We start from the raw sequence: 20,562 nt of genomic DNA, 5'->3' as shown, positions 1-20,562 counted from the left end.
TTGAAAAGCACTTTTATATATACTTTAATAGCTTTTAGAAATAGTTGTGATAAAACATTTGCATTGAAGACCTTGTCATTGTACAACACAAGTAAAAAAGAATGGAGGTAGAATTACAATAGATTATATACCTATAAGATTGGTATTTTAAATAACTAACTTTAACCTAATCTCTTTTTCTCTCACTTATGTATTAATTTGTGTCTCTATAGGAGCACGTGCAAGGGTGATTGTTGCATGATAGTCAATGTTTTCCTTTTCACCAATTTCGTATTTATAATTACTGATAGACCTTAAGCTTCGGCAGGACTTGAGCTCCCTGGTTCTCAGACCACCAAATTAAGCTTCGTAGAATCGTAGCGGCTTCCTTGTCATCCACCCCGGGTAATGGTCAAACCTCCTATCCTTTTCTAGGAGGACAGTTGGCTTGATGGAGCCAATCCAAGAATTAGGAAAAGGAGAACAGTAGCCTACAGCAAAAACACAATGGACCAATGACATTCCTGGTGCACTTGGACTGGTATGCTGGGTGGCTATATACTCTAATACTTATCAATTTGGAGATGGCTACAATCAATCGGTCTCACTATTACTAAAAGACACATACAAGCTGGCACTATAGATGTCGGAATAGCTAAAATCGACACCTATAGTACTTTTCTCACCTTCAAAAGGATGAAAGAAAAACTGACACCTTTAAGCGAACGTGTTGGTTTTAAAGAAAAACCGACACCACTAATATAGATGTCGATTTTTAAAATAACCGGCACTATTATAGGTGTCGGTTTATTAGAAAAACGACAAATATAGGTGCCGATTTTTAAAATACCGACTCCATAAGATCAACCCGAGCCGACGGGATGCGAGGGGATATTTTTGACCCAGTGGGGCCCACACCCCTATGGAGAGGATAAGGCCACCTCCAGCCTCTCGATCCTTCCCTCTCTCTCTCTCTCTCGTTCACCCAACAGCTGTGGGATGGGCAGTGGTGGCCCGATGGGAGGTGCGGCGGTGACCCGTCCTCCCTAGTAGCGATGGGAGGGGCGGCAGTGCCTCCCCTCTGCCAGATCTAACCGGGAGGGGAGTCAATGACGGCCCGATGGCGCCCTATCCTCTGCTAGATCCGGTGGTGGCACGTCTTCCTTGGCAGTGGCGAGAGGGGAGGAGGAGGTGGTGGCGCCTCCCCCTCCGCTAGATCCGGCTGGGAGGGGAGTCAACGACGGTCCAATGGCGCCCTCCCCTCCACCAGATCCGGTGGGAGAGGAGGCGGCGACCTGACGGGACGTGCGGTAGCGGCCCGACGGGAAGTGCGCGGTGGTGGTGGCGCCCTCTCACCCGGCAGCAGGAACATAAAGGATTGATGTGTTATTTATGTTGATGTTGTGTTTTTGATGTTTGTATGTTCTTGATGTTTATGTGTGTGTTCATGTTGTATCTTGATGTTCTTGTCTATGAATTAAATGTGGTATATAATATGGTCAAGCCGATGCAATGAGTAACTCCCCATCACCCCAAGCCGATATTGTTGTTGTTCTTCAGTCTCCCCCCCCCCCCCGGCGCGAGCTGGCGTCTTTGAACAATTAATTCATCAACTGTTCCATTGATCAAATTTCACAATGTATCCACCAAAACTCCAGATTCATCAAGCAAAGCACGACGAACTGCTTCATCAACTATATCTTGAAGTGTTTCAATCATCGGATTGGGAAGACAATGCTTTTGAAAATCAGCCACTGAATCAGCCCTTGTTGCGTTATGACGAAACATCGAAGACAATGCTTTTGAAAATCAGGCACTGATTGATCCATCTATTACCTTTGTTCCACCATCAAATTCTCCATTGCGACCAGGATATTGGCGTTGACTTATTCAGACATGTAGGTGTAAAACTCGTGTCCCACCAGGCATGCCAAAAGAGTGTTGACAAGAAATCCGTGCTCGGCCGATAGTGCCAGGTCTATGTTGATACAAACTAAGTCGACAAACACAACGGCATGGGAGATCTGCTTAGCTCTAGTGCATGTCCAAAGGCCGATGAGATGCAAGCGTGCTAGTCAGTTTGATCGTGCAACTGACAAGATATGTAAACAGTTGATCAAATAGCCGATCGGCTGACCAGCTGATGGAGCAATTCCATCCGATGCCGATACTAGCCGATAGCGATAGGGTTTTGAGCTATCGGCTATATGTTTGATGTAGATTCCGACACTTTATGCAAATAAAGACAATCGGCTGATGATGATAAATAACAATAATATAATCAAGTACAAACCAATCGGCTAATAATGATACCATAGAACAAGTATTGATCCGAAGGTTAAAGCATACATCAGTTGGAAGTCCGATGTCATAAAATCCACAAGATTAGATAAACATTGAAACCTTTTTTGCGATCGGCTAAATCCAACTTGTATGTAATCCTTATAAGCCGATGGAACGTCCAGATAACTCATCGGCTGAAACCCTGATAAAACCCTTATTGGCAATCAAAAGCAGGCCAGAGATTATGTTTCTAAGCACGACTTAGTAGGTCAAATGTACTGATGCAGCACTAAGTATGAAAAGAAACATAATATCTAGACAATCAAGCCCTTGACTAATTTTCAGGGTGGTAGATACCTTAGCTAATATAATCTGGTAAAGCGATTTAGCCGATACCGGCATAAACACTAAAGCGCATCTCAACCGATATAAGTAAATCGAACTACCAAGCTAGATTAAGGCCCCGTTTGTTTCAGCTTAGGATTATTATAATCTGGATTATTAGGAGTAAGCTGAAACAAACATATAGCTTATTATGATAGATTATTATAATCTATAAGCCAGATTACTATAATCTAGTAATCCACTTTAAAGGTGCTTTTTTAGATTATTGGGTGGCTAACACCTAACAACTAGCTAATAATCCAAAGAAACAAATGGCTAACAACTTATTCTATATCGGCTTAGTATAATCCAGCTTATAGTACTCTGACTCAATAATGTAGAGTACAATAATTTTAAGCTGAAACAAATAGGGCCTAACTAAGATATATGATAGATAGGTGCTTACATTGACGAGATCAGATTGTCGAAGCCCTAGCCCCGCCGATGCAAACAACCATGACAAGTATAAACTCGTCGAAAAAAGTTGAAAAATAAAAATGGTGGTGATGCGCCGAATTTGTATTGATCGAGAGATAGTTTACGATGACCCCGGGTGTACATATTTATACCCATGGGTAGATACAAGTCCTTATTGGACAAGAAAGAAATCTTCCTAAAGATAAAAAGGAAAACATAAAGTCCTTATCGGACACTAAACACACTTTCCTAAAGATAAAAAGGAAACTATCGGACTATTCTTAATTAATAGATAACTTGCCATATCTCATCCTCCTTAACTCGGTTATTCTGGATAAACTTCCTTGAATAGATCTGTTTCCTGAACTGAATCCTCCAAGAATCCGGCTGCTGGTGACTTGATAACTCCCATCGGCCGATTCTAGAACTCTGTAGACGATATTGATTTTAGGAAGATGACAACTTCTGGGCTTACCAAATTTCGCCATTAACATCTTGGCAGTGGTTATTTGAACATGGAGGTGGCATAGCAGTTTTACAATGTAGGGGAAAAATAGTCCTGCAGTAACAAGAGATATCAGTTTTAGTAGCGAGACGAAAAAAAACTACAGTAACACTGATGGGGGACAAGTTGTAACATACTAGATTTTTCATGGTAAAAATTTTGCGAAAAATCTTTAAAGTCACTGTTCTTCGTTGTTTCGAATTGGAGCCTCCCAATCTATGTACTTGTTAACGCCAAAATTTGGTAAGCCCTGGAGTCATCATCGGCCCTAGAGTCAGTATCGGCTTAAGAGTCCTAGAATCGACCGATGGAAACTATCAGTCGCCAGTAGTTGTATTCGGTTAAGGAAATTGGTCAATTAAGGGAAGCTTATCTAGAAGAGTCCGAGTTCAAGAAGGATGCGGCATAGCAGATTATCTATTAATTAGGAAGAATATGTTAGTTTCCTTTTATCTTTAGGATAGTGTGTTTGCTGTCCAATAAGGATTTTATGTTTTCCTTATATCTTTAGGTAAGTTTCTTTCTTGTCCAATAAGGACTAGTATCTACCCATGGGTATAAATATGTACACCAGGGGTCATTGTAAACTATCTCTCGATCAATAAAATTTCGGCACATGGCCACCTTTTACCTTTCTACTTTTTCGGCGAGTTCTTGCTTCGAGTTAGGGCATCAGCTTCGATCTTATGATAAGAGGTATGACTTGTCTCAGCTGTTTGCGTTGGCATATTAGGGCGTCGCTTTAGATATTCTAATCTATCTTTTACAGCAGTTGGTATATATCTTAGTTAATCTAGCTTAGCATTTTAATTTGATCATATCGGCTGAGATTCGTTTTAGGGTTTATGCTGGTATCGACTAAATTATCTTGCTAGATTAGATTAAGTAAGGTATCCACCAACCTGAAAATCAGTCAAAGGCTTGATTGTCTACATATTATGTTTCTTTTCATACTTTGCGTTGCATCAACCCCAGTCGTGTTTAGAACCATAATCTTTAGCCTGCTTTTTGAATGCCAATAAGGGTTTCATCGGGGTTTTAGCCGGTGAGTTATCTGGATGTTGCATCGGCTTACGAGGATTACATACAAGTTCAATTTAGTTGATCGCGGCGAAGGTTTTATTGTTTATCTAATCGTTTGGATTTATTAACATCGGACCTTCAGCCGATGTATGCTTTAACCATCGGATCACTTATTCTATCATAATTATTATTAGCTGTTTGATTTCTACTGGATTGTATTATTATTTATTCAAGTATCAGAATATACATTGGATATATAGCCAATTGTTCAAAACCCTATCGGCATCGGCTGCAATTACTCTATCGGGTTGTCAGCCGATCGGCTATTTGATATTTATTTTATATATCTTGTCAGTTGTAGGATCAAACTGACTGGCACGCTCGTATCTCATCAATTTTTAGACCTGCACTGTAGTTAAGCAGATCTCCCAGACCATTGCTCTTGTCGATTTAGTTCACGCTAACACAGATCTGGCTCTGTCGGCTGAGCGCGGATTTTTCGTCAACAATATTCCTTTTGTTCCCTCTGAGTTTCCACCTTCCACATAATTTCTTTTAGCTTCCTCTCCAAGCCAAATCCAAGATATCACAGAGAAAAATTCCTAAAACCATCAGAGAGCTCGTGTTTGTTTTAAGTTATCTCGGAGTCACCGTGCAAATATTCTAAAATCCCCAATCTCATCGTTTCCTGTTAAAAATATCCTGCCAAAATTCTATAGAAAAATCTCTTCAAAAATTCAAATAGATCGCTGTGTTTCTTCTCGGGCCGAATTCCTAGCAACCCAGCCCATCATCGTCCACCTTCTCCCTCTGTTTGGGCCGTGCTGGCCCATGGCTGCTGTTGGGCCAGCAAAGGCAGCCGCCACTCGCGCCGTCCTTTGTGTACGCGTATTCAAACTTCATGTCCCGTACGTATATAAACTTTGTATATGTATACGTGATGTATTTTCTATATGTGTATATAAAATTTGTATCCCGTACATATACACACTTTGTATATGTATATGTGTATAAATTATGTATACGTGATGTATTTTCTAGTTTTTTTAATATGTACATATATAAAATTAATTTGTATACGTCATATATAAACTTTGGATACGTATATCGTATATAAACTTTGCATACATGTATATTTTTTTATAAAGAATATATTTTTATTGTAGTAGTATAGTAGTAGTAACTGTAGTATATTACTAGTAGTACTAGGCTGCGCCGCGCGTGGGGCTGGACGCGCGCCCAGCCGCCCATTAGCGCCTCGCTCCTGGCTGCTCTCCTCCGCACGCCGCCACGCGCACGAAGGAACTTGATCAGACGGTGCAGTCTTTGTTGCACCAATCTTGAAATCGAGCAAGCACCACTGCCACCAACAATCTCCATCTTCACTGCCCAACCATTTAAGCAAGCATGGTACTTGTTTGCCCAAGAAGAAATCAAAGTCTCCAGATCACCCCTATCTCCAATTTCTTCAAGCCACGCTGCCGTGGTCGTGTGCTGATCCGCTGCCGCTAGCCACCAGCCTCTTCCTGAGCCGGTGAGGCCATCTCCTCATTTTTTTTTCCCCTCTTCTCCATGCTTGTACTGAGCTCCTCGCATGCTCCTGCCCGCCACCATGGCCGCCACCATGGTCGGCATGGCCAGCGCCACATCTCTATCAACTAACCATAAAAATTGAATCTCCTCGTCCGGGAATACGTTTTGACTCGCTCACCCGTCTGCGTTCGCTTCCATGCCTGAGGTCAACATAGCTCTAGATCTGGAACTCGCGTTCCGGCTAGCTCTGTTGTCTTCCAGCCCAGCGTCCACGTCCGATCCTGCGGGGGGTGTCAGGCTGTGGAACACATCATTCTACCATCTCTGTCGCTGTTTCCTCACTGGAGTTCCGGCGTCCTTCCCTCCTCCTCTGTTGCTCACGTGAGAGCTAGGGGAAGAAGACGAACAGTGCCGGTTGGCACTGTTTCCTATTGAACCCAACCAACTTCATCAAAACCCACTTAAATAGTACCTAACCACAATTAAACCAGTCCAAACTATTATATATTAGAGTTTTCGTTCGGTTTACCTCCGATTCAAGCCTAAAAAACCAAATCGATTTCAGTTTTCACCTATGTTATCTATAGCGTTAATCCCAAAGTGCAACCACTACTTCACAGACCATGAATCATAACGCTAGGATAAATCTTTTGCCATCCAAATCAAGTTAACTCTTGATTATCGTTTTCTTTTGTTCAGGCTCCAATTCACAATATTTATTTTATCGTATATTTGTAGTATCTATTATATTATTAAAGGAATAGAAAAAAGAGCCTCCACGTTCGCTCTCATGACCTAAAAATTCTCACATTAATCGGAGAAAAAGAAAAGGCAGAATCCATATAGAAATACAATTTAGAAATAGCTGAAATTCAGAATTAAAAAATAAGGAATATTAGAAGAGGAGACTAGAGTCCATATAGAAATATAATTTAGAAATAGTTGAAATTCGGAATTAAAAAATAAGGAATATTAGAAGAGGAGAGTAGAGTTCATATAGAAATACAATTAGGAAATAACCGAAATTCGGAATTAAAAATAAGGAATATTAGAAGTAGAGTATAGAGTCCATATAGAAATACAATTATGAAATAACTTACATTCGGAATTAAAAATAAGGAATATTAGAAGTAGAGTATAGAGTCCATATAGAAATACAATTAGGAAATAATATAGATTTGGAATTAAAAATAATAAATATTAGAAGTAGAGTATAGAGTCCATATAGAAATACAATTAAGAAAAAAAAATAGAAATTCAGAATTAAAAAATAAGGAATATTATAAGTAGAGTAAAGAGTCCATATAGGAATTTAAAACTAACTAAAATTTAGAATAAACATAATAAAAATTAAAGTAGAGTTTAGAGTCTGTATGAAAATACAATTTACAAATAACTAAAATTCGAAGTTAATAAAAACATGGGAAGAAAAGTTTAAGGTCAATATAAGAATACAAATATAGGAATACAATTTAGAAGTAACTGAAATTCGAAATTAAAAATTAAAGAATATTGAAAGATGAGTTTAGAGTCCACATAGAAATACAATTAGAAATAATAAAAATTCAAAAATAAAAATAAATAATATTGGAAGAAGAGCATAGAGTCTATATAGAAATACAATTTATAGAAAATTCGGAATTAAAAAAAAAGAAATATTAAAAGACGAGTCTAGAGTCCATATAGGAATATATATAATTTACGAATAACTAAAATTTGATATTAAAAATAATTAATAACTAACACATATATAAAATATAATATGAAAATTTAGAAATAAAAATAAATAATATTAGAAGAAGAGCATAGAGTCTATATAGAAATACAATTTACAGAAAATTCGGAATTAAAAAAAGAAATATTAAAAGATGAGTCTATAGTCCAGATACGAATATATATAATTTACAAATAACTAAAACTTGATATTAAAAATAATTAATAATTAACACGTATATAAAATATAATAGGAATATTACACATTAGTAGTTTTGTAAAGTTATTGCAAAAATTAAAATTATGTTGTCATTTTAATATATTTCAATAATATAATAAGAAAACATATATGCTATTATATGAGAAAAGTATAATGATGCTAGCTGCGCAATCTGCGCGGGCCACCATGCTAGTTTTTATTATAGGATTATTTGGTCGTTTATTCGTATGTGTATGTTGGATCGTGTCGGAGATCCCACCGGACCTGCAGGAACTGAAGTGGACCTAGAAGGCTACGTTGAAGCTTCAGAAGGCCACGTTCCACAAGGCAAGACACAGTTCCAATCTTTGATCATATTGAAACCTAGTAGAGAACCACTTAATTATTTTTTGCATTGAGTATTTATAAAATTATTTTGCGTATGATTTATTTTTGAATAAATTTGTTAGTATAGTTATTACCCATTATTACGTTGTTATTATTGGCCAAACCCACGAATTGCTATATCGTGTCCTTTGATAACCTAGGTGTAGGTTTATATACTTCACAATAACATTGTAGTGGATAAGACCACCAAATATCTATAATCATATACTTATTTTACCCGTCGTCACATGGTGGCGTGTCGAGTGACATAAAATTGGTTATTTGATATAAGTCACTCCCCTGGAGTGATATGGAAGATTAATACCGTGTGAAGATGGATGTTGTGGTTTGTGAGGCCGTGCATATTATTATAATTATTTTGTGGAATGTGTATATTTACACTTGGAGTATGCATGGGCCTGTGTTAGCTTTGGTGGCTTTCCCCGGATATAAGGACTACCCTCTTATGCCATGGAAAATGTTGTAATTTTGCGCCCATCCACAGGACTAAGTAATCAGACTTAGACTAGTACATTGTCCCACTGTATGAAAGACTGCAGGGTTACTCTATGAGCAGGTTTGGGGTGGACTTGTGGAAGGGGCTTCCGCCAGGTTGACATAATCCATAACAGTACGAACCCGTGAAAGCAATGATCATCTAGCATTGCTTAGGCCCAGCAAGTGCCCGACTACTAGGACAGATCAATATCCCGCTGGGCAGTAACTAGTAGTAAGTGGGACTCTCGAATAGCTATGTTGTCCTCAGACTTGCGAACTATTGACATCATGCAGGTAAAGCTGGGCAGTCTCTGTAGAGATGAGTCTTGAATCATTCGTATGTGCCGTGCTTCCGGTTAAGAAGCTGTGTCATTGGGTGATTCCTATTTATCATGGTATGAGTAGCTTTTAAATTAAAACATATGAAATATGTAGAAGATGAGGATGAATGGTGATTAATATTGCTACCATTTTAAAATGACGTTTTACAACTATTTGCAAATGAAATGTTTTATAAAGTAGGGAAATACTATTTATGATAGGCTTGTTATGAAACCTCCTTGATAAACTATATTCCTTGTAAGCCCAGTGTGTGTCTGTGTGTGGCGCTACGTGAAGCGACACAAACGGTGTGTGCCACGTTGCTTTGGTGGAGCGACTCGCAGGAGCGCCCCGTCTGTGTTTTCCCTTTTTTTCATACGGTCCCATCGCCTAACCTCCTGATTTTCCGTTTTTCCCATGATCGCTCCCCCTGACCCGGTTTCCTGATTCCAAGCGTATATCCCCTTTGGGACTACCTGTATATTTATTGACAAATTTTCTCCTAAAAATTTGATAGATGTAATTATAGTACAATCGTAGTGTAATTACACTGTAACTTATATGTAATTACACTGTAACTTGCATGTAACTACAGTGTAACTTATATGTAAGTTTCACATAATTTTGAATCGTTAGATCTATTACAAGATTTGTTTCGGTGAGGAAGAAAACAAATCATAGCACACACATATGTGAAAGAATTTGTTCCCACGACATCCATTTTACCGAAATAACATGTTATGGACAGATTTTTGAAAGTTACATACAAGTTACACTATAGTTATAATGTAATTACATGCAAGTTACAGTGTAATTACACTACGATTGTACTGTAATTACATCTGTCTAATTTTTTGGGGAAAATTTGTCGACAAATATATAGCAAAATCGATCCCGTTTCTATTCTAACGAGTAAAAAAAAAAATCATCCGGACCCTGTTTGGTTCATGTAGTAAAGAAAAATATTCCTTAAGTTAAAAAGTTACTAGGCCATGACCACTAGTTTCTCCACCAGACTTGTGACTTGAGTAAAAAAATTACTATGTCTCTGTTCAGTTAATTAGGTTCACCAGATTTGTTTAGTAAAAAATTGACTATCAACCAACTTCTAAAAGTAAAAAGTTTACTACGTGTCATATCCATTTTTATCTGCTAAGAAAATTTGTCCTCTAAGTAATTAAATCGTTTTATTAATCTTTTGTATTTTTTTCTCCCACATTCATCCGGTAGTAGTTCAGTTAAAAGATTCCTGAGCGAAATCAGGCGTATATCTACATGTAGTAAAAATTTTACTCCATGCAAGTTAGAGGTCGATAATACTTGTCAAGGTCAGAAAAAATTCACTCCCTTATACTTTTCACATCACTTTCGGTGTGTTTGATAGTAACTTTTTTACTAACTGAAAATATGACATTGTGAAGGGAATAATTTATTTACTGAAATATTCAGGTTGAAAATCTAATTAGTAATATATTTACTCCGTTCTACGAGACAATATTCAGGGTTAAACTTTTGCACTGAGAAGAATAAAACGATCAGTAACTTATTTACAAAATATATTATTACATCGAATTATATGATTGCAAAAAGTTTTAAAAAATAATACAAATGGAACAAGCTATAGCACCGCCTGTCTTGTTGACGGCTGCCGTGGCAATCCAAACCGTCACCATTCTCACATTCTAGAGGAGACAGCAAGGCAGCATATATACAAGTACATACATAGCACTGTCGGCAACACAACGAGAACACACGAACCACCATAGAATTAACATGAAAAATAACGCATAGCACTACGCCAAGAAAACATGAAGCTAGCATCGGGAGTTTGGGATGGAGCAGGTCGCCGGGATTATTAGTAGTGCCTGAAAAGGATTGATTTAGAAATCACCATCTGAAATGCATTATTAGTTATTCATTTAGTTCAGCATTGGTGACAATATTTTTTCAGATCACCTGTATGAGTGCACTTCATCTTCTGATGCACCTGCATGTGTCATTGTTTGGGTTAAAATATGCTCCTACAAGATGAAATTTTGCTCTACACTATGAGTAGGCAGGATTAGTGGATTGAACAAATATTATGAGGCTATGAGCATTGCATAGGATAGGCGATGCTTACAGGTTGAAAAAACAAAAAAATCATGAAAACTCATAGAAAATCTAGATGGGGATTTCATGGTGTATATTAGGGTGAAATGACAAATGTTGATCGTATGAATCAGGCATAATCTAGTTCAGTGGACAATCAAAATTGTAGCAATGACACGCAAGATCATAGTTCTTCTATTGTTTTCAGAAGCTTAGAACAACCCTGCATGCACGCACCAGAATAGTCAGATGATCACACATATATAGCACCAATGAAACGACCAGACAACAACTCGTGATGTGTATTATTTTAGGTACGATGTATCTAATCTACTCACTGAATCATGCATGAATATATGGATACACTTCAATATATAGATCAAACAACCATAATGCAGAAGGCATGAATCTGTTGGGAATCAAAGCAACTCATGTGAACACAGTGGACACAAATCACACTTACACGTGAAGAGTACAAGGAAGAAGAAGAACACAACACACAGAGTATTTGTGACACCACGCACAACTTGTGCCTTTTCTCTTTCTTTTCTTTACTCCACACACTAAACGGTTACAATGAGCAGCTATTTATAAGCTACTAATGCACACATACACTGGATGAGCTACTTGATCCACTTTCTTCGCACACGACGCCCCACTTCCTTGGCCGCATCTCCTCAAGGCCTGGCGATATGCTAGCTGCATGCATCTAGGAGAACTAATCCACCACGTGCAGGCCTAACTAACTAATCCATGCAAGACTCGGCTAATCACTTGCCCACAATTATGCATGGCTAACTAACTAAGCTACATATATGTGCTCTCATCTCCTGGCTCTTAATTTATTGGCTCACTACTCACTGCCAACCACTACTCACTGAGCCATGCAGCACAGCAGCACCCACGTACATATAGCTAGCTCTCCAGGCCATGCAACACACACATGCATATAGATAAACATGCTGAAATTAACAAACGACAAGATTAATTTCTAACAGAATCGACGATCAGTCACAACATCAAATTGATTTGATAGTTGCCAAGATATTGATGATCTATTGGATCAGTTGAGAGGTGCCAAGATATTTTCTAAGATTGAGCTGAGATCAGGATATTATCAATAGATGATTAAGAAAGAAGATAGGCGAAAGACAACATTTACAACAAGGTATGGACTGTACCAATTCACAGTTATGCCATTTGGAGTTACCAATGCTCCAGCTGTGTTTATGAGATTGATGAATCACACACTGTTGGATTATCTTGATAAGTTTGTCATTGTCTTTCTTGATGACATCCTTATCCACTCAAAAAGTAAAGAAGAACATGTGCTGACGGTCGTTATAGACAAATTTCGACCATCAATATATCCAAAATAAAGGGGAACTAGCTATGCTTGCATGCATATTTTGTTTAAGAATAATCTATCTCCACTAGTACTTGAAATTTTATTTGTTTGAAGAGAAAATTACGTAATTGGAGGAGAATCGATGGAAATCAACCGAACAATCAATTGAACTCCATTGAGAGGTAGACTTATAGGTTGATGGGCTTATAAATCCAGTGAAATAACACCAAATGGGCACAACCACCACACCACAGGACCGAGGAATCTACAGGAGGCACACCTTCCAAATTGTGGTCCATTTAGGCCAGGCTAGGGTTCTTCGCATGGAAAGCGGTAGAGGCTGATCCGTAGCTTTGGTCGTCGCACTCTAATCCGCTTTAGAAGAAGCAGCCAAGTTGTTTCTTCTCCCATGCTGGTCCTATTTTTAACTATACATTGGTTACGCACCAAGGTTATACTAAAAAGTCGAGCTCACGGGAGTTGGTTACTGTTGCGTGTCTACACTTGCAGGAGATGGCGAATGAGAGTCTTACCTAGGTAAATTGGTGGCGATTTACTCTTGGTACTGATGGTCCTTAATGCTTCTTGGACCTCCCTTCTTTTAAATTGGTTCGCATGTGTTTTGGCTAAGCGCATCCTTGTTATAGAGACGTCGAGAGTGTTCTTAGCGTAGTTGTATGACTTTGATGTAATAGAACAAGTTTAATAGAACCTTCCATTATCTAAAACAAGTAACCTGTTACCATGGCCATCCACCAAACACCTAGCTGCTCGCTAACGACATGTTATTGGGAGAAATGCGCGGTGACCCATAGACATGGCACATATGCATTCAACCAACCAATTTATGACCACAAAGCTCCTACGCCTTACAGACTATTTAAAGAAATCACGTCCCACTTTCATAATAGCAAGCAACTCATCGATCTAGGTTAGCTAGTTCTTGTTGCATTGAATCATCCCTCATCAAATCATTAGGATATATACTTCATGATGGCCAAGGTCATTGCACTTATGCTTGTGGTTATTACAATGTCAACCATGTTAGCCTCACCCGTGGAATGCGCCAACAAGATTGCTGGTATCATCCCTATTTCGGCATCCGCTTACAACTTTACGACAATGATTGATACCTTTAAAGTGGCCATGTGAGTGCCAACGGAGGATTGCACCGCCAATGTTGACACATGCATAAGTAACACATGCTCCTACATCCGAAAGGCCCTCGATGGTGTTGTTGCTGTTGCACTACCAGCAAATAAGGCGGAAACTTTGGAGGCCACGTCCAAGCAGGCTACGGTTGCTGCCTCTACTCTCAACATGGCCAAGGCTACAGGAGAAACGAAACAAGTTGCCGCGGTTTCCATCGTCTACATGATTGCTGCTGATGCGGTTGACGCAGCCGTACCCGCTGCAAGCTTAGGGTAATGGATGAAACATTTAAAGCAGCCGCTGCTCCAATCGCTTGAGCGAGCAACACCTCATCTGATCCATCCATCAACGAAGATGGAACATGCTACCACAACTACCACCAGATGCACCAAATAGCATCACGATATATTCCTCATGTAATGCTTTTATTATTTAAACTAATGTAATTGCCGTTTTTTTTCATATAGTCTTACTCATGCTAATGACTTGGTCACATTGGAGAAAAGCGTTGTTGGTCGAGCCATATGGCTCGATAAGACCTACTGATATGTTCAATTGTCTCTTCTATTTTGTATTGCAATTTACAAATTGGATGTTTATATATAGTTGCTCCGATTAAAGGGCTTTGCATATGTATATTCGTACATACCCGCACATATATATACATTATGAATGTTGTTAAATATGAATTTAACATTTGACAACTATACATTGTATTTGTATGCAACATTAACAAAACTCACAAACCCATCATGCAAGTCAAAAGAAAAAGGTTAATCATGAGAAAATGTTTGTGTGATCCTGAACCACACAATTTTACTTTATGAGGTTACCTTCATGACAAATAATTTATTGTTTTTTTACGATTAACGGTTTCGGACAAATATAAATGTTTCTAACAGAGCATGTGGACTTCATATGCATCATTTCTACCGGAGCTTTGCTCATCTCCATTGCCATGTCATTGGAACAGCAAAATGGTCATATGACCTCTTGTTCATGCCGTTGGCACAAGAACATGATAGCTGGGACCCAACTTGGCTTCAGCCATAGGTATCAACAGCTATAACAAAAGAGAATGCTATGCTTGGACCCAAAGGAAAAAAAAATTGAAAATTGGAAGCAACAGATTGCTCTAGATTGTCCCTAGAATTGGTATCGGTGGTGGTGCGCGAGGAAATAACTAGAAGTGTTTCCTTTGGGATTAAGCCGTGGCAGAAATCAAGTTGTTTGTGGTGACGATGTTGCTGATTGAAAGCAAGAGCAATAGTGATGTACTCTAGGTGAGGATGGTCATTCATCCATGAGAGAATAAGAATACTCCTTGCATAATTAATTATTAGAAGGTAGGTGTGCAAGAGTCTCACACTAACTCGACCTTATACTATAAAAAACTGTAAGTTAAACATGTAACCATCTATATACATTTAGAGCCCATTCTAATAATGATTTCTATGTTACTTGCGTCACGGGACACTTGTGATCCTAAAACTCTGCATTCCAATTTGCAAACCTAAGTACTATGTTGAGAATGGATTATAACAACCTGTTACCAATAGTAAACATAGGAAAAAAAATTCTTATATTGCGAACTTGTACAATCACCCAAGTCTTATATTACCAGCTTCTACAAGCAACTTTTTAGTCAACCTGAGGACTCTCATTTTACAGCGGATGAATAAAGAACAGAGGATTGTCCTAGGTTACGAAGTTGAAAAATGAGTTCCTTATGACACCTTTACAGAAAAATATGTCCGGGTAGCTGTGTTTGGGATAGAACATAATAAGGCCCCTAGACCGGATGGTTTTTCAGTGTAGTTCTATAAAAACTTTTGGAATATCATTAAAGAGGTTTTAATGAATATATTAAACGAGTTTTATGCGGAAGTCCTCCCACTGTCCAGCCTTAATTTTACGGTAATAACACCCCTTTCGAAAGTTCAAGATGCATACATAATACACCAATATATAGACCAATATTTTTGTTGAATGTCGGTCTTGAAATTTTCACCAAGGTTGCAACTAATACAGTTAATTCTCTGACTGGTCATGTCGTGAGCTCCACATAAACTGCCGTCATGCGAGGATGCAACATCCAAGGTGGTATTGTTAATCTACGCGAGACAGTACATGAATTGCATCACAAAAAATTGAATTTTGTGATATTAAAGGTGGAACAAAACGCAACTGGCAAGGCGATCAAAACTGTTATTTCTCTACCAATAAGGAGGCAATTAGACATCTTTTCTTTTAATGTTGCTCAGCCTACTTAGTTTGTTCCATCATTTATATGCCATCTAGAATTACTCCACCTGATAATGTTTCACATGTGTTCACACTAGTTGGCTGTCAGGTATTTAAAAAGATATGCAACCATATGGGGTGGCTAACACGTGTAGGTTGGCTTGCTTATGCAGGAACTATATGGTTTCATGACCAAAGATACTCGGCTTCCTCTTCATCAAATCACGAAAATCAACCCTTAGTTAGCTGCACCAAAACTAGAGCAGGCCCAAGACAAGCAAGAACAGTCAGTCAGCACCGCTTAGGCAGGAAGCAGATAGTAAGCTAAGAATACTCGAAGAAGGAGGTCGCTCAGCCGAAGCCCTAGTTCAACCAGAACAGTAGGGAAAGCGATAGAGGCTGCTCCGTAGCTTTGGCCGTTGCACTCTAATCAGATTTAGAAGAAGCTGCCAAGTTGTTTCTTCTCCCTTGATGGAGCTATTTTTAACTATACATTGGTTACGCACCTAGGTTATACTAAAAAGTCGAGCTCGCAGGAGTTGGTTACTGCAGGGAGTCTACACTTGCAGGAGATGGCGAATGAGTGTCTTACCTAGGTAAATTGGTGGCAATTTACTCTTGGTAGTGATGGTCCTTAATGCTTCTTGGACCTCCTTTCTTTTAAATTGGTTTGCGTGTGTTTTAGCTAGGCGCATACTTGTTATAGAGAGGTCGATAGTGTTCTTAGCATAGTTGTATCACTTTGACGTAATTGAACGAGTTTAATAAAAGCTTCGATTATCTAAAACAAGTAGCCTATTACCATGGCCATCCACTGGACACCTGGCTGCTCGGTAACGACATGTTATTGGGAGAAATGCACGGTGACCCACAGACATGGCACATATGCATGCAACCAACCAATTTATGACCACAAAGCTCCCGCGCCATACAGACTATTTAAAGCAATCACGTCACACTTTCATAATAGCAAGCAACTCGTTGATCTAGGTTAGCTAGTTCTTGTTGCATTGAATCATCCCTCATCAAATCATTAGGATATATACTTCATGATGGCCAAGGTCATCGCACTTATGCTTGTGGTTATTACAGTGTCAACCTTGTTAGCCTCACCCGTGGAATGCGCCAACAAGATTGCTGGTGCCGTCCCTATTTTAGCATCCGCTTAAAACTTTACGACAATGATTGATATCTTTAAAGTGGCCATGTTAGTGCCAACGGAGGATTGCACCGCCAATGTTGACACGTGCATAAGTAATACATGCTCCTACATCCGAAAGGCCCTCGATGGTGTTGTTGCTGTTGCACTACCAGCAAATAAGGCGGAAACTTTGGAGGCCACGTCCAAGCAGGCTACGGTTGCTGCCTCTACTCTCAACATGGCCAAGGCTACAGGAGAAAAGAAAAAAGTTGCCGCGGTTTCCATCGTCTACATGATTGCTGCTGATGCGGTTGACGCAGCCGCGCCCGCTGACAAGCTTAGGGTAATGGATGAAACATTTAAAGCAGCCGCTGCTCCAATCACTTGAGCAAGCAACACCTCATCTGATCCATCCATCAACGAAGATGGAACATGCTACCGCAACTACCACCTGATGCACCAAGTAGCATCACGATATATCCCTAATGTAATGCTTTTATTATTTAAACTAATGTAATTGCCGGGTTTTTTCATGTAGTCTTTCTCATGCTAATGACTTGGTCACATTGGATCAGAGCATTGTTGGTCGAGCCATATGGCTAGATAAGACCTACTGATATGTTCAATTGTCTCTTTTGCTTTGTATTGCAATTTACAAATTGGATATTTATATATAGTTGCTCTAATTAAAGGGCTTTGCATATGTATATTCGTACATACCCGCACACAAATATACATTATGAATGTTGTACAATTTGAATTTAATATTTCACAACTATACATTGTATTTGTATGCAACATTAACAAAACTCACAAACCCATCATGAAAGTCAAAAGAAAAATGTTAATCATGAGAAAATGTTTGTGTGATCCTGAACCACACAATTTTACTTTAGGAGGTTACCTTCATGGCAAATAATTTATGGTTTTTTTACGATTAACGGTTTCGGACACATATAGCTGTTTCTACCAGAGCATGTGGACTTCATATGCGTCATTTCTACTGGAGCTTTGCTCATCTCCATTTCCATGTCATTGGAACAGTAAAACGGTCATATGGCCTCTTGTTCATGCCGTTGGCACAAGAACATGATAGCTGGGACCCAACTCGGCTTTAGCCATAGGTTTCTATAGCTATAACAAAAGACAATGCTGCGTTGAACCCAAAGGAAAAAACTGGAAAATTAGAAGCAACATATTGCTCTAGATTGTCCCTAGAGCTGATATCGGTGGTGGTTGTTGGAGGCTGTTAAATGTCGATTCTATACCGCCAACATATGCATAAAGTTCAAATACTAAAACATCCAACATAGTGATAGTTGTTTAATCTCACATATTTCACAAGTGTTGGTGTATATTTGTATGCAGGTGTTAAACCCCGAAGTTGGGAAGAAATCTAGACTAAAGTGAGGAGAAACATGTATCCATACAAGGATGGGTTGTGAACTTTATCAAAATATCAGAAACTCAGCCCAAAACTCCGAGAAATGGGCAGAGGAGGGTCAGGGGAGTCCACAGGCCGAAGGCCAGGCCGGGAGGGCCCAGCCTAGGTTCGGCCGAACCCCGCTGGTCACGTCCCGTTTTTCGTGTCTTCTAATTTGCTTAATTTTGAAAATTAGCATTCGCGTTTATTCGCCTAAAATAGCTTAATAAAAATTTCATAAATGGAAAAGGGTTTAATTTGACTAAATAAATTAATTACGCCACCCTTTTATTTTATCGTTTGTAATTGGAGTTATTTGATTTTTATTTGGCTTTTGGAAGTGGAGCTCGTTCTCATGAATTCTGTCAAATCCTTAAAAAAAATAAGTCCCAAATCCAGAAAATGTCAAAATTCCAAATCCTTCCAAGTTCATACTTTTCCATAAAAGCATCCCAATCGTTATCATTTTCCTTGCTTTCTATTTTTCTTTTTTTCGCCTATTCCTTTCTTTTTCCATTTCCTCCTTAAGTCCTGGTTGATACATCCCTTGTGTGTTCTAATCTCTCGTTCAATCTAATCTCTCCCGCGATCTCTCTTTCTCTGTCTGCACCAGGGCCCGACCAGGAGGAGCCAGCCCAAGCGCCGCTCACATGTGTTCTGCCCCGCACGTGTTTCTGCTTCGTCTTCATCCATGGGCATTTCTACCTCTCCATCAAAACAGCAGCGCCTCTTTCAATTCCTCACGGATCTCTTCCTCTCCTTCATCAATTTTCTCCACTAACACTAAAAATTGAACCAACTTGTCGATCTGAATCCGTTTTTGCAATTCCTGATGACTTCTGATCTCCCAACCACTCACCTCCTCCTCCACACGCGCATCTCGCAGAGACGATGAACAGCCGCGTCAAATGCAAACGTTAGCCATTTAATTTCTAGTTGATTGCACTTTCCATCCACCATGAATTTAATCATCTGTTGATCATCAACCAAGAAACTAAAGCAGACCAAGCACCAAATCATATTACACTACATTATCTCCAATTGAATCACCATGACCGAGACAAACCTGTATTTCCAATTCCCAGTCAATTCTCTCAACTCTCCATCTTCGTCCTCCCTCAGCCACATTACTGATCTTCCGGGAAACTGAGCTGTCTCCTCGAGTTCCTCCTCCCACTAATTAATCTCTCCCTCTCCCTCACCAATCTCATTATTTAACACCAAAAATTAAATCACCTTCATGAGCATGAGCCATTTTTGTAAAAGCCAGTGACTCCTCATCTCCTGGCTGCTTAGCTCCTATTCTTCCCTATATATAGCTGCAGCACCCCTCCTCCTTTCCTCTTTGTTTAACCAGCGCAGCCACCGCCCCGCTTTACTTCCACGCCAACCGTGACACACCGTGTGTGTGCACGTAGTGCCATGTGCAGCCAAAGTCACCACGTTGGCTACTGCTTCATCTTCAAGCACGATGTTTCTGCTTTGCTATATATGAAGGTCATGATGCTTCCCTCAATTCCCTGCTCGTCCCTTCTGCCCCTCATCTGTTTCCATTCATCAATACCAAAAATCAAATCAAATTGATGAGCTTGATCTGTTTTTCGAAATCTCAGCCACGGCCATGTCTTGCTGTTGGCACGGAGATATATCAAACCGTCAACGCGAGAACGAGCAGCTGCATGGGAGGATCATGTTAGTGATATGCCCTAGAGGCAATCATAGAGATGATTGTATCACATACTATGTTTACATATTTATCCGACTTTGTTCCTTGAAATAGATAACTCATTATTGGTTAATGAATATGTGATTCTTTCATGAGACTCTTTATGTTGTGTGTTGCTATTTCTAAAGGATCACTGATCAAATATTATATGTGGAACAAATCTATACTACTTTCTATAAAGTTATAACCCACTAA

The 20,562-nt window shown here is 39.2% G+C and overlaps 1 long non-coding RNA gene and 2 pseudogenes across 1 annotated transcript; 2 read left to right on the top strand and 1 right to left on the bottom strand.

Moving 5' to 3' along the window:
• Window positions 1–10,767: 10,767 nt before the first annotated feature.
• On the bottom strand, window positions 10,768–11,898 carry LOC107280727 (uncharacterized). Its single transcript, XR_001545286.3, has 3 exons — window positions 11,797–11,898; window positions 11,199–11,229; window positions 10,768–11,107 (listed from the first exon to the last, which is right to left on the bottom strand). It is a non-coding gene; the product is annotated as an uncharacterized lncRNA (long non-coding RNA).
• A 1,776-nt stretch (window positions 11,899–13,674) lies between these two features.
• On the top strand, window positions 13,675–14,256 carry LOC107277199 (uncharacterized protein OsI_031781-like; annotated as a pseudogene).
• A 2,795-nt stretch (window positions 14,257–17,051) lies between these two features.
• Window positions 17,052–17,884, top strand: LOC107278656 (uncharacterized protein OsI_031781-like; annotated as a pseudogene).
• Window positions 17,885–20,562: the final 2,678 nt, after the last annotated feature.

Source organism: Oryza sativa, chromosome 4, assembly GCF_034140825.1.
Source record: "Oryza sativa Japonica Group chromosome 4, ASM3414082v1".
NCBI lineage: Eukaryota > Viridiplantae > Streptophyta > Magnoliopsida > Poales > Poaceae > Oryza > Oryza sativa.
Note: the sequence above shows the minus strand (reverse complement) of the source record. Positions and strands in the feature narration are given on the sequence as shown.